Below are 14056 nucleotides of genomic sequence, written 5' to 3' on the forward strand. Positions count from 1 at the left end.
CCAGTCGTCCATAAGGACCTTTTCTATTTTCCGTCGCTGTATAAATTCTGGGCGAAAGTTACAATGCCGCAAAAAGAGCTACAATACCCTATGCAACAAGAGCTAAAATTAAATTCATCTTTGGATAACAAATGCGATTTTAGCCCAATTTCCCATTTTCTTTCATGAACTAATGAAGAAACCATAACGATAATTAACATCAAAATAACGAAAACTGTTCATAATAACGAGGTGCATGAGATCACTTGTTCTGGATGCCAATCTCGCTATGCCCTGCAGACAACCAGTCGCACAGCAGAGTACACGAACATTCAAGAATCACTAGCGCAACACCTACATGTGGTATCAGCACAGATAAAAAAAATCATTGATACGAGAGACTAGTCTAAAGTGTTGACACTTGAAGCGTTCAACTTTAACAGAAAAAAAAATCCCCATTGAACAGGATTGAAGAGCACAAGGCTCCCGCATTGACCCTGGTGCTTAATAAAATAAGATTGTATTACAGTTCTACCTCTTTATATTAAATTTGTACTTGTGTGTAACGAACCTTCGGTGCTTCAAATTATTAACAACTCATAAGAAACGGCATTTTTTGCAAATACGATGTGCATCCTTTGAACTTCGCCTCTCAGAAACTAACACCACTTCGTCCCTTCCCTACTTTACCTGGTAGCTAATATGACAACCTAAATAAAATATTGGCAAAATACTTTGATGAAATTGATGGGCCAAACATAGAAACGAACACTCAAATGTTCATGGTTCTTGAAGTGTACCTGCTCAAACTGTCGATCTTGACTTGATATTTTTGTTTTTCTTTTTGCCTTATTTTATTATTTAAGGGAATTAATCCTTTCTGCTTGTTCTTCTTCAAACATCCAAGGAGATCTTGAGGAAAATGGCACTGGACTCTGATGAGAGTATAATCTCCCTTGATGTAAAGAGTTTGTACACTAATCTCCCGCTCAAGGAAGCGGTTGAAATAGCCCCGAGGAGATTATATGAGTAAGTCAACCCTCCGGAAACATCTCGCAAGTCTATGAAAAAACTACCAAATTTGGCAGTGAGTAAGGTACACTTTAAACACATTTGTTTGTGGTAGGTACAAAAACACGGTTAAGCAATTGGCGCCTCCCTTGCAGTAATTATGGCCAATTTGGGGCTCAAAGAATACGAACCTGCATTAAAGAAAGAATTACCAAAAATGACTGTTCTAAACGAGGGTAATAAGGAGGTCTGCCCTAGATGTCAGAAAAACGTGACATCGTACTAAAGGGGTAGAATGCGAAGCTTGTTGGAATTGGTACCACTTAGGGTGGTGTAACAAATTGGAATCTGAATGCGCAGACATCGCTGAAACAGTATGGTTTTGCATTGCTTGCAAAAAACAACAGGAAGCAGATCGGGCTGAGAATGGTGTTAGAGTTTTTCTAAGATATAAGGACGACATAGTTAGAACTGTCAAGGGCGATCTTGGGTTAGTTCTCGAGGCAGCCAATAAGTTGCATCCAAACTTGCAGTTCACCTTAAAATAACTCGATAGTAACGGTAACTTGGCCTTTTTGGATTTAAATGTCACATGTGGGTGGTACCAAAAACCCACTGATTCTGGCACCATTCTAATTTTCAGAGGTTGCGCACCTTTGCAGTACAAAAGAAACTTTATTGAACGGACGGTTCATAGTGTTTTCAGAAGTACCTTAACATGGGAAAAAATTGACCAGGCATTGGAAAAAAATCGGAAACAAAGGATTGCAAATCAATATCCGAAAAGTTGGTAGGACAGGGCAGTGTTTGAACCTCTTAACAAGATCATTGAGGGAAAGAAAAATTTAGAGCTGAAGGCATCAGAACTGAGAAATGATGAATGGCTAAAAGACTCACCCCCCATTTGTACAATGCAAAATCGAGACAATCCATCTCAACTGTTAGCTTCAAAGGTTCGGCAAATTTCCGGGGCACAAATATTTCTTACAACAAGAAAATTGAAAACATGCTTGCCATCTCTCAAAACTTCCTTTGCTCGTGAACTGAGATCCAAAGTGATGTATAAGCTTACATGTAGTGGATGTAATCCGCCTATGTCGGCCAGACGGTCCGACATTTAGCCACGAGGGTCGATGAACTCTGCAAAGGGGACTCCCCAATAGGGCAAAACTTGTTAGAGTGTAATAAGGAGGTAGGCAGTACTGCTGAGCTGAAGTCAGAGATTATAAACCAAACAGCCAACACTCATAAGCTACTCACACTAGAGGCTTTGCATGTTTGGAGGGAGAGGCCAAGGATCAACACACCCGATGAATTCAGAAGCCGGGAATTAACACTAAAATTATAGTCTATGTATAACATGGCTAAAAGTTAAAAAACTGACATGTCAGAATCAAAAAAATTCCCAAATCAAAATTTTGGGAAAGAACAAAAAGCTAAAAAGAAATATCAGAAATTTACAGGAAAATTTTAAAATTGATTACGTAATTTATTATGTAATTACAGATGTTCAATTTTGATTGGTCAAAACGTTTTAAAGCATTTTTAGACATGCTTATCGTTTTTCAGATCTTTGATTGTTTTGCAACTCTTGTAAAAAAATTTAATCCTGATGATGCACAAAATGTGCGAAATTGTTTTAATTAACATTTTAAGTTTCTGAAAACCATTAAGCAGTCGCATTTGAACGCAAGATTAGCAGCTCCTGGGAGCACTTTCTCAGTACTCAACTACAGCGTTGAGATTTTCATTTGAGATACTTCAAAAGTAAACTTCATTACGAGGTCAAACTGTGCACTGAATAGGCGCACAATTTTTTGTCTGTATGTTCCTGGATTCCATAGACAAACCGTTAAACAAAATCGAAAAAGTAAGTGAATTCTTCTTTCAAAAATTCCGTGGATTCCGCGTACAAAATACCTGTAACGTAAATTTTGTCGGCGCATTTATTGTGCCGCGCATTCGGCAACAAGCGAACATAGCTAGTTGTTCTGGACTCCGCAACTGTAAACGGATTCCGCAAAATATAAGTAGAATCCGCAGATTTTGTGAGCGGAATCCGCAAATGTAAGTGGATTCACCAAACAGTGAGTGGATTCAGAGTTTTTTTTTTACTGGACTTGCATATGAACAGTTAAAAGCTAGAGCTCGAATTTTTATCTATAGCAATGCCGAAATTAGAGGTAAGGACCTAATCGTTGTCAGCAGAATCCACGAACAAAACTCAAAACATTTGTTAACTAAATCGAAGGATGTCACTTTTTCGTACTTAGGAAACACACTACCCAATAAATTCATTTTTTGGAGTCATTGGGTCGAGAAGGTATGGAAATACAACACACAGCATATCGTTAAATTAGACTAGTATTTGGGATTGTGTCAACACCAAATACTGTTTTTGGCAGCATAACGCCGATTTATTTAAAATTTGTAACCATTGGGTTCAGAGAGTATACAAACACAACGCACAGCATAATAAGTCAGAATTTGGGATTGCATAAATCCCAAACACTAATGATCAAGTAGATTACAATTCTAGTGAATTGGGATCGAAGTTGAGAGGGTTTGAGATCGGAGTTGGGTTGACAGGATTGAGAGCAAACGTTTGGTATTTCAACTGAAAATTGATCAATGTAGAAATTGAGATTGCTTTTTGGTGACGAGTAATTAAAAGATATATTTTGAACGCTATACTACACATATACATATGTCAATGAATTCCGCAAACAAAATGCGGATTCCACTTTCAATTTGCGAAATCCGCTTACAGTTGCGGAATCCGCAACAGCTCAATTTAACTATACAAATATCCTATTATTTGATTGTGGATTCCAAATAATTTTGTGGATTCCGCAAATACGGTTGCGGATTCCTCAAAAGCGCCAATTTGTGGAGTCATTTTGAGCGCTACAGTGTTTTAAGTATTTGTTTGTGAAATCCTAAACAGCGAAGAATTTCAAAAAAAAGTAGCAAAGTTGCAGATTTTTTGACAAAGTTGATTTTGGTCTGTTGCGGAATCCGCTTACAATGCACAGAATGCACAGTTTGCGCTCGTAATGTTTCTAAAAAAAATCTTTTTGAAAAAACCATGAAAAACTTCGTACCTCAGAAACTACAACAAATGAGCAGTCAAATTTGGAGACAAAATATGCAACTACTGAGAGTACCCTGTCAGATCGCCGTATAGAAATAATAAATCCATAGAAAAAATTATTTCTAAATTCTTTGAACAAAATTTTTAAAAAAAGACAACAAATGTCACACCTCAGAAACTAAAAGAATTCGAGCAGTCGCACTTGAACAAAAATTGGAAACTTTGAACGCCTGAGAGCACTCTTTCAGTACCCAAAACAAGGTTGGGAATTTCAATTCTTTTGAATTCTTGAAAGCTGAGTTTTCTTTAAAATAAAAAGTAATCAAAAAACACGTCATATCTCGAAAAGTACAAGGATTTGAGCAGTCAAAAATTAGGGCAAGAAATGCAACCACTGAAAACACAATTAGAACATTCAACTACTGGGTTGATATTTTCAACGCTTTTGATTATTTTTCAATTGAATTTTTTTTTGTCGTCAAAAAATTGTCGTATCTCATAAGCAAAGAAGTTTTGGTTGTTAAAAGTTGGAGGCCAAACTTGCAATTCCTGGGGAACTCTGACAGGATCCTACTTATGAGTTGCTTTTTTCAAAAGTGGTGAAATCATCCGTGAAATAAAACTGGAAATGTGAAAATAAACTCTTAACCATTGCTATGTACAATATAGCTAAAACTTGAAAAATTCTTTTTTAACATGCAAAAAAAAACAATGAAAAAGCTTAAACATGGCAAGAAAAAGCAGCCCACATTAATATATATGGTAGATTGTGTTTTTGATTTAAATTAGTTTGTAATGTGTGTTTCACTTTGTACACTTTTTTGTTAAGTAATACTGATAATGACTAGAAGTCAAAAACTTTTTAATCATTTAAATTTTACCCTGAAACCATATATCAGTATATTAGTCTAGCAGACCAAGTTGTAGGGAAAAGTAAGTTTGCTTGTTGGTAAATTGTAGAGAACATAACTTGAACTAGCTTCGTAAAAGTAATTGCTAATTTATGATGTTTGAGAACTCTCAACGCATTAAACAACTTTGAGAATCATGCAAATGCCTTGACAGGCGGGAGAAAACTTCACTTGATAATTTGTCAGATAAAGCTTACAAAAGCTGCAAAAATCCGCAATCTGGGTAAAATCAACTTTTACCCAGATTAAAGGTAGAAACGGGGCAACCAGGTAACATCATAATAATTGAACATTTAGAGCAATCAGTTGGTTAATAAATTCTTCCGTGATAATTTTTTTCAATACTAAATTTCTGTAGCTAAATAACTCCCAAATAAATTTTATCTACATCAAAATAGCACCATAAATTTTTTGTGATCGGTCTCTGTGGAAAACAGTGGCACCCGATTTTTCATAACTCATTGATTCATGCTTGGAATCTTTCAGACAAGATTCTGTCACAGTGATTGCTGAAGGTTTATATGCAAAAGCTTCTATCCGTAAACAATCAATTGCATTGAATTTAGCAATAGATCGCGCATTCATTCTTAAAAAAGAAAAGCGCCCGTGTACATTCGCCTCTGTTTGTGAAGTTGGTGATAGTCAGTCCATTTCGACCAATTTTTTCCGTGATAGAGTTTCAAGTTGCAGACTTTGAGAACATGGTTATCAGTTTTCTCAAATCGATAAGTTTTGCTTTTTTTCCTGTCACCTTCCAGAAGAGACGGGGAAATGTAAAATTTTTTATATCATTGTCTTTCATCAGATATGCTTTTGCTAATACCTTTCGTGGGACAAAATCTGTTTTGAATCTTTCGAGAATTATTCGTGGCCCTTTTTGGTCTTGGTCAAATCTTCCGAGTCGTTCACTATTGTCGACCTTTGCAAACTCTTGACCCTCATCTTGGTACGTGAGCACAATTGGTATGACTTGGCGGTCATTCTCAATTCGCTCTGCTGCGTCAAGTTCTGACATTCCATCTAAACATTGATGCTAATCATGAGGTGTTCGGGCCGATGGTGTTCTAGTCTCTTCAGATAGTGGTACTAAGATGTTTGCGTCTGCTTAAATTCGATGTCGTTGTTCAATGGCTGCTGGACTTGCTAGAGCTTCCCTGACCGACAAAATGATTTCATTTTTTAAAGAATTGTAATCAATGTTGGCTTCTGCTTGCAATTTCTCACTGGCACTCGATTTTGCAAGAAATGCAAATGAGGAAAAAATTGCTGTTTGGTTTGATAAGCTAGAAACATTTTTTTGATATATCTGCACAAGCAGAATGGAACCATTGTCGGCAGTGTTCGCAGTTGATCCAAATGCTCTCATCGCCAAGAGTATACGCCTGCTTGCACTTTCTGCATGTCTTTTGTTTTCGTCGATCCCCGTCGTTTGTTTGCCGGCGTGTGCGTCTCTCCAACCCTATCATCCAAATAATAAGCTCATGACCTCATTTAGGCTTCTTTTTTGGGGAAATTTGTTAATAAGATGATAGATGCAAACTCAGAAAAATATTTAGCTTTTCTAGAAAATAATTCAAACAGCAAAAGGTCACTTTTCAATTGGCCCGTCTGCAAATGCTGATCACATGATTTAAATTTCGCCGGGAAGTCAATACCAACGGAGAGTAAAACTAGTCTAAAATTATAAGCTAGCGTCTAAACGTGCTTTTGAACGTCTCTACCATAGCAAATTTGATATGGTTCTCGTAACAATGGTTCGACAAAATTGTTACTGTTCAAAGGCTATCAGCCGAACCCCGAAAATTAGCTCAGTAACATGTAAAAATAGTGGGATCATGGCTGGATCTCAGTACCCCCACACCACAACGCCAATCCCAAAAACAGAGCCCATACAATATTACTATTGAACTACTTTGTTACTACTATTTTTGCACAGTAGAAAAAATCATCCCATCCATAGAGTTTACTCGACCGTTTTCCACAACTATTAACATCTCATTTTGTGGAAACGAACTTCGATGTTTATAAAACAAATTCAATCATTTTCTGGAGGCTAAAAAAAGATAAAATTACAGTTATGAGTCACCATCCAAATTCTTCCAGTTTATTCAATATTCGGAAAGAAGCGTCTTCATCACGACCAGGAAGGGTTGCAATTAATTCAGTCAGCCTTCCTGATCGTGTGATATAACCAATAACGATGTAAGAGTACAATCGTTACAGATCGGAGCGTGTCTTATCCTCGAGCATCAACAATCCTCGTTTTCCGTCTTTTTGTACGTTTTCTAGTAGCAAAAACTGTTGTTCTGATTTTAGCAGTTTTCAGTTGACGCAAAAAATTATATTGTTGCGTGTCAGGAACTCTCGAATCAAATCTTTAACAATAACTTCTTTGATCCAAAATGACTTTCCCCATTTCGTTCTGTTTTACAAATAACGCCACTAATTGTCATAAGGAAAGTATCAAACGGCCAATTTTTTTTTTAGTTCAAAACAATTTTGTCCAATTTGTTTTTCAGTGATATCATCCAATACATTTTTCTAGTCAAGTTTTATCCTTTTTAGTAGCGCTGGCCCATTCAAAGATAAAGCTCGGCAAAGTTTTAAATGAACTAAAAGGAATAATCAGAAGCTGCTAAAGTTCTGGCACTCGAACCCCAAGTTAGTGCCAAAAAATGTAGAAATTTCAAAAAACCTCCTATCTTTTGAAATTATGCTTATTTTTTATCCAACTTATGGTAAACATCAGCTATGATCAGTAAAATGTTTTCAAAGTCGAACCTCCAAATTTCCAAATCCAACACTTTAATGAACTTTGGTCGGTTATGGTTTCGTATCATAGGTCGAAAAAATTCAACTCGATTAATCGTCCGGAATGAGTTTTCTAAATTGTTCCCTTTAAAGAAACAAAATTTGGTATGTGACTTCATGTGAGCTCAAAAATTATCACCGCAGCTCCAAATTGTGAAAACAGCAGAATTAGAGTTCTTAAAACAAAAGACAAAACGAAGTCTAAGTTATGGACCTAGCTTTACTGAAGGACAATGTCAACCAAGTGCAATTTTTTATCATTTGAAAAACATGCATCTACTGGAAATCAAAACCCAGAGTTCAAAAAGAAACAAAAGTAAATAATTTTGTAGAATACTCGTTTCTTTTTAGAGCGAAATTTCGATTGGATCCAATTGCATGAAAAAGGCCGGTTCAAATCATGGAGTGCTATTTCATGTTACTGAACGTATTATCACTCAATTTGATCTGAAGAGTATCTATAGACGATGGTTTACTGTTTGTAGTGTTCTCAAATCAGTCATTTTATTCTTAAAGAAGTTTTGTGAAAAGAAAAAAATGACTCTCCACAAAAATATTGACAAGAGATGAGGGAAAAAAAACAAATCGATTTAAAAAAAATTGAATCACTTTTCAGGCTAAAAAAAACTGCAAGACATCCTAAGTGTCATGTGCTCTTGTTTTTTATCATCTTGAGAAACTTCTAGCATTAAGCTCAGAAAAGTTGAAAATATGGAAAACTCAAAGTAAAACTAGCCAAAAAGGGGAATTGTCGACATTCTCTAGTCATTCAGCTCATGCTGATCGCAAAAAAAATGTTTTGCTTCTGCAGAGTCAATTGAATTACTGGGTTGTCACTGATCTTCTGGGGAAATCAGAATCATTTCTTATCGATGTATAATGTCTCACTCAATTGAAGATATATATATATATATATATATATATATATATATATATATATATATATAAAAACATTAAAAAATTATGCTCGCTGTTCTTTCTCTTAATATGCCAAGTGGATATTTGTTCGTTGAATGCTGAATGATTCTAGCAGTTACTAAAATTTTCCAACCATTAAAAAACATCTCAAATGAGACAATTGAAAGTTTCTGTTTTCTCTTTTTGTTGCAATGTTTTTCACTGTTTTTATAGAGAGATACGTTTTCCTCTTTATTGGCGCAAAACAAAACGCACGCATAAAAAGTTTTCAAAAATGAACAAAATCTTCCGCGCCGGGCAATTTTTGCTTTTGATGAAAACCTAATTGTTCACCTGGAAAAAGCTCGGAAAAACATTAAGAAAGTAAGGCTAACAAAGCCTTAGCAATCCAGAGTCTTGCATTTTAATCAATTAAGTGATCACACTGGTGGAAATCGATGTTTTAGCAGTCACCAAAACATTTCGACTTGGTCCATAAAATCATATGATATAAAAAAATAAATTTTGTTTTCGCTTTTCTTGCCTTTGTTTTTTACTCTATTTACAGGGAGATACATTTCCCCCGGAAATTTTTAAAGCTGCAATTTAACGGACTTGAAAACAAATATTCAAAAAGTGCCAAAAAATCAGGATTTTGATTGAAATCTAAAGTTCACCTGAAAGAAGCTATGAAAAAATAAAACATCAAGAAAATAAGGCTAACAACAGTTTAGCTATTGGGAATCTTGCTTTTATATAAAATAACTGTTCACAATGTTTGATAACGACTGGCTAGAAGTCAGTAAAAACGTTCCGACTTGATCAATAACACCTCTTGAAGACGAAACAACTTTTTTCGTTTTCTTTCTTTGCTTACCATTGTTTTTCGCTGTTTTTACAAAGAGATACGTTTTCACCCCAGAATTTATTATTGATGTAAATTAACGGACTCAAAAAAAATTATCAAAAAGGGCCGAAAAAAATCCTGGACGGGAAAACCCGACCAATGTTTTGATTAAAACCAAAAAGTTCAACTGAAAAGAGCTCTGAGAAAACAAACTATCAAGAATTTGAAGCTAACAAAAACTTAGCAATTGGGAACCTTGCTTTTTTTCAAATAGGTGCTTTCACCGATTGATATTGATTGTTTAGGAGTCACTTAAAGGTTCTGTTTGATCAATAACATCTCTTGAAAACAAAACAAAATTTTTTGTTTTCTTTCTTTGCTCACCTTTGTTTTTTACTGTCTTTACGGAGAGATAGTTTCACCCCAGAAACTTTTATTTATACAAATTAACGGACTCAGAAACCTTTTTTTTTTGAAAAGGACTAAAAAATCCTGGGCAGGCAAAGCCCGACCAAGATTATGGTTGAAACCTAAAAATTCACTTGATAAAAGCTATCAGAAAAAAAATATCAAGAAGTTAAGGCTAGCAACAGTTTAGCTATTGGGAATCTTGCTTTTATATAAAATAACTGTTCACACTGGTTGATATTTATTGTTTGAAAGTCAGTAAAAACGTTCCAACTTGACCAATAATATCTCTTAAAATATTTTGGGTCATCAGTGAAAAAATAATTTGAAAAAAAAAATAAAATTTGGGAAAAAAAGCAAAAAATTTGCGTTCGCAAACTCAGCTTTAAAGCTTTTTCCACAAGGAAAAAAAACGCTCAGCGTAATTGACCTCATTGCAAATATCCTGCTTGCTCAGGTTTTTAAAAAAAAAATCAAATTTTTAATCAAAAACAATTGAAACTGTTTTACTATTTTTGCAGACTTCAATCCGTTATCGAATTACTTTAATACTGAGGTACTACTAATACTACTAAATTAGAGACTATCTACTCTACTACTAATACTGAGGTACTACTAAAACTACTCTGATAAAGACTATCAGAGTTCGGAAGAAAAACCGCCAATTATGCCAATCGACCTAAACGATGTACTGCATTATCAAACAAAAGAAATGAACAAAATCTAAAAATGACGCAAAAAATTGGTGCCTATTTTACAGATAAGAGAAAAAAAGAGTAAACACAATAGAGGACAAAGATGATGTTAGGAAAAACTAAGAACGATATCTAGATTTTTTTTTGTAAAGTCCGTTGAATTTTGATAACGGATCGGATAATTCAGACTGGTGACAAAATAATTTGGAAACTAACGTGTGTATTGATGTTTGTTTCGCTTAAAGTAACAAAAATTGAAGCAAAAAGCGACACTCAGAAAAATTGGAAATCCAAAAGTTCTAGAAGAGGCACTTGATGGTTTACATACGAAACTTAGAGAAAAATTAAATGTGATAGATTGAGCCAACAAGTTTATCACACCTTATAGTTTTTTTGTTGTAATGATGTTTGATGGCTGTACTTTAGTGTTGATCGTTAAGGTATTATAGAGACGGTTGTCTAAGTGGAGTGAGTTTCTGGCCAAGGATTCTAAGTCGAGTGAGTTCCTTGCCAAGGATTTTAATGGTGCGCCGCTGAAGCTTTGGAGCTCAAATGAGGTGGTTCCTCAACTTTGACTTTTTATTTTTCTTTATTTAATTATAATACTTTTTTTCTCCCTCGGCAAAATTGTTTGCCTTTTCATGGGTAAGTTCAGTCCCGTGTGTCAAGTTTTTTTTTACCCCTAGGAAGAAGACAAACAAAAAAATGTACAAGCAAGAAATGCATAAAACCGTCAGGATTTTTCAATTGGATATATTGAGATTGTTGTTCGATTTTCTATAATTTTATTTGGGTGAATATAACTCTTAGCGACTCTAAAAAGATGCAATGACTGATTTCAGCGTCTTTTTTGTGTTAATGCTAAATTTGTCAAAACTTCTTGAACTGGTTTTGACTTAAAGCTAGATAAATATGTACATATAGACATTTCAAATGTTCGAGTACTCGAGAGAGTACCTAAGTCTTCTCGTATTACCTTTAAGAAAATTTTTCGAATAAAACAGATGGTATATTTTTCAATATAGAATCAAATACTTCTAATTCGCTAATTTGTCTGTTTTCGTTCTTGTTTTTTTTTTCAAGGACAACCTAACAGAAGTTGTCGCAATCAGGCAATTGCTACAAGCTCTGTTATAAACAAGAAAACATGGACCATTACTTTTCTCTTGCCTAAACCTCTTCCGCAAGGCCTCTTCCTAAGCCCTTCCCAGACAGATCTCGAGCAGAGAATGAAACTAAACAACACCAACCTGGATCTGTAAAAAACAATAAGGGAGGAATAAGCCCTACCGCTTAGGATGACAAGGTTGCAACTACAAAAAAATAGAATCTATCCAGCCATAAAGAACTGATATAAATGCTTAAAATGATACAACGCAAACCTATCTTTTTGAAATGGACCAGAAGTCTGTCCGGTCGAAACTCTTCCCCATTTTGTTAAAGACCTTACCAGTAACTCAAATGCAATGCGGGTCTCAAATTTTAGAAATCGCTCACTAAGCTCCTAGCGTAAGTAGCCCAACCGCGGAGATTTTTCTTTTTTGGCATAAAATTTATCGATCTCATGAAGATAGACGGAGGGTTGACACGGAAGTTCGTAGGCAACACGACCAGACATATCGCATCTAAATGCGCGGTAAGCAAGGCTCATTCAAAGCGACAGAATTTTTATTGGGATATTTCAGGTAGGTTTTTTGCATAATAAAAACACTATGTTCTATCGTTCTATCATGTTTTTTTCGAAGCATCAGGAGTTGTACAAACATACTCATTGCATCAACAGTAAACCAAAATACTTGTGTTTACGAGAATTGCGTCTTAGTGTCAGATGACCGAGCACATCAAGGTGTCATCGATACTCTACCCTTGACGCTAGTAAGAAACTCTGAATCTTAACAAAATATTCAGTTTTTTGATGATGGAAATGTGGCTAATAACTAAAAGATAGTTTTCCCAACCCTTGAAACATAGTGAGGCTGGATAAAAAACTACAATTAAAAAACAAAAAATTGTCAAATTTATTTTCCAGGAGCGACCATAAATACGCAGCACAATAGGTCAACTTTAAAAAATATTTGTTCAAAAATAAATGTCCAAATATCATATCCAAGGATGAAGTTGTAACATTAGGCTCCCCTATAAGCGAATCTTGTCGCAAAGAACATATGATTAAAAAAATAATCTGGAAGAAAATTGGAAATTTTTGACCAGCTGGATGCACGTTATAGGTTTTACCTCCTAAAAAAAGGCTTCGGCATGCCAATATTTCTTTATATTTTCATATAAAATTTTGTTTTTTGCAAGGTAATTATTCGGAACAGTATGATCGAACTTTGAAAAACCAGTTATACAAAGTAAAAATTGTAAAAATCATTGAAAATGAGTTTTTGAGAGCAGTTCGCCCGACAGCCAAAGGTTGCTTAGGCGTTACTTCCGCTAGTATACTAGCTTTATCTGCTTTTTCATCCTCAATAGTAGGAGCGAAAGCTACCTTAAGCGTAGTTTATCATTTGGAACACGAAGATGGAACATACACTAATGGACTACAACTTTAGTTTGACTCAGCAAAATTTGAAGTAGCTCTGAAAACGAAACTCAAAATCATGGACTGAGTCAATTTTTGTTAACTAAAAATCTCAGGCAATTATGAAACTAGAATCTACTAATGTAACAAGATTCAATGCTTACCAGGATCGCAATGGTTGAATATCATCCTATATAAAAGTCAAAGAATAAATTTGACAAATCAGGACCTTATAATCGCTATTGGACTCCGCTCATCTTCAAAATGTGTAAAAAATAAAACAGATGCGTTTGCAGAAAAGATGCAATCGAAGATGAATGACCTGGCCTATCTCGTCTGAAAAAGTCAAGGCGATTCTCTAGGCATTCAGTTTGGATTGCTCTAATAAAACAAAGTTTTGTCTCTTTATACATCACTTCTGTTTTGGAGCCACTAGACCTCAACAGGATAAATTAGTAGCGACAAGGCGGTTTGGCGCTTGTCGCATGGGTTGCTGTGAGATGTAGGGCAGTCGACTCACTTGGCCCTAGTAGATTATTCCGTCTCTTTCATCAAAGAAAGGAGAAAAAAATCAGAAGATTTTTGTTTAATCGATTAATTTTTTATCTATACGCTATTGAAAAGTGACAATTCAAAAAAAAAACAATTTATCCGTCACACTCATGAAAGATGAGAGAAGGAACAGAGGGTTGGTTCTTTGATCATTCGTTATCTAAACGCTAACCAAAAGTGACAACCCTCTATGCATTTACTCAATATGACAACTTAAAAAGACAAAATATCTGTCACTTTTATCGAAGATGAGAGAAAGAACAGAGGAGTGGTTTTTTGATCATTTGTTATCTAAACGCTACCCAAAACTGACAGATAATCTTCTAT

Source organism: Symsagittifera roscoffensis, chromosome 2, assembly GCF_963678635.1.
Source record: "Symsagittifera roscoffensis chromosome 2, txSymRosc1.1, whole genome shotgun sequence".
Classification (NCBI taxonomy): Eukaryota; Metazoa; Xenacoelomorpha; order Acoela; family Convolutidae; genus Symsagittifera; species Symsagittifera roscoffensis.